Source organism: Pteropus alecto, unplaced genomic scaffold (genome assembly GCF_000325575.1).
Source record: "Pteropus alecto unplaced genomic scaffold, ASM32557v1 scaffold51, whole genome shotgun sequence".
NCBI lineage: Eukaryota > Metazoa > Chordata > Mammalia > Chiroptera > Pteropodidae > Pteropus > Pteropus alecto.
The window spans coordinates 1293326-1295034 of record NW_006431922.1 but is presented as its reverse complement, the minus strand read 5'-3'; positions in this window follow the sequence as shown (position 1 = coordinate 1295034).

Sequence of the window (1709 nt, the reverse complement as noted above, 5' to 3'; positions counted from 1 at the left end):
TTTCATTTGCAAGAAAATGTTCAGAACTAAGGTGAGCAAGCCTGCCTTTTTCATCCACAGATACTTTATTTCTAGCTTTGTCTCAATGCTCTAGCCAATTCCATCTTTTTGTCTATCTGAATTTTACCTGTCTTTCCAAAGTATACTCTTATCCCATCTCCTCCAAAAAGACTTATCTGAATTCTGTACTCAAATGTCTTCCCTACTGCACTTAATAATATATTAGTTACATGAGTATAAGTATCATCTGCCCCTAAATTAAAGTTTCTGGAAAAAAAAATTACTTTCCTTCTCTGTTGCCTATGATTCTTGGTCAAATATTAAACATATATGTGGTGGGAGAACAAGAAAAATCTAATCGATGGACTTCAAAGTATTTATGTACATTATATTCTACAAGTAATATAAATTAATGAAGTGCATTTAATTAATTTCTGCATCAAACCAAACCAAACCGGGTAGCTTCTAATTGACACTTTTTTGAGGTATTATCTATCTTGGAACTGACAACTATCAAGAATTTCTTCAAAACACTGTTTTCTACTAAATTACCAATCACTACCTCATTTTACAAGATAAACAATATAAAGTATGACAATAAGTACTTATTAGAAGAAAGATTTTTCAAGTATCTGAACACATTTAAATTTTTTTTTTCATTTAGAGTTGACATACAATGTTATATTAGTTTCAGGTATACTAATATAGTGATTTATATGATTTATGAAGTAATCACCCTGATAAATCCAGTACCCACTTGATACCACACATAGTTATTACAATATTATTAACTATGTTCCCTATACTGTGCTTCACATCCTTGTGACTATTTTCGTAACTGGCAGTTTGTATAACTTAATCTTTTCCCCTTTTTACCCATCTCCCCAACCCCACTCCTAGCTGGCAACCATTTTTTGTTCTCTATATATATGAGTTTGTTTCTGTTTTGTTTGTTTATTTTGTTTTTTAGATTCCACATATAAGTGAAATTATATGATATTTGTCTTCCTCTGTTCTAGAATCTGAATATATTAATGTGTGTCTTTCCAATATTAGCTTCTGTTGCAGACCCTGAATTGGAGATTAGCCTTCAGGATATTTATTAAGGCTTGCTTTTGAGACCAAAAAACATCCTTAAAGGAGGATAAAGAACAGAATAGGCAGAGGGAAGAACTGGGTTGCAATTGGGGAGATGGAGAGTTCTGATGCTGGAATGGCCCTTCAGAGGAGTCCTGGGTTGGGTACAAGGGCCACACTTAATACCCCAATATAAATCTTTCACTTACTGGATGCAGGCTATCTCCAGAAGCAGTCATGCCCTTAGGTGAGGTGTTCTTGTTTTGTTTTGTTTTGTTTTGTTTTGTTTTGTTTTGTTTTGTTTTGTTTTGTTTTGTTTTTAAACAGAGGCAGCATTCTGAGCAACTGGGAAATGAATCCTTCTTTTTTCCTTACTTCCTTCTTTCCTTCCTTCCTTCCTTCCTTCCTTCCTTCCTTCCTTCCTTCCTTCCTTTCTTCATTCCTTCCTTCCTTTGCCAAGCACTGTTGCATGAAACTTAAACACTTTGACTCATTTAATTCTAGCACAACTCTATGGAGTGAGCACTGTGGTTGCATTATTAATATCACCATTTCACATGTGAAGAAACCGAGGCTCAGAAAATTTCAGTAACATATACAAAACACACAGCAAAAGCAGTTGCATCAGCAAA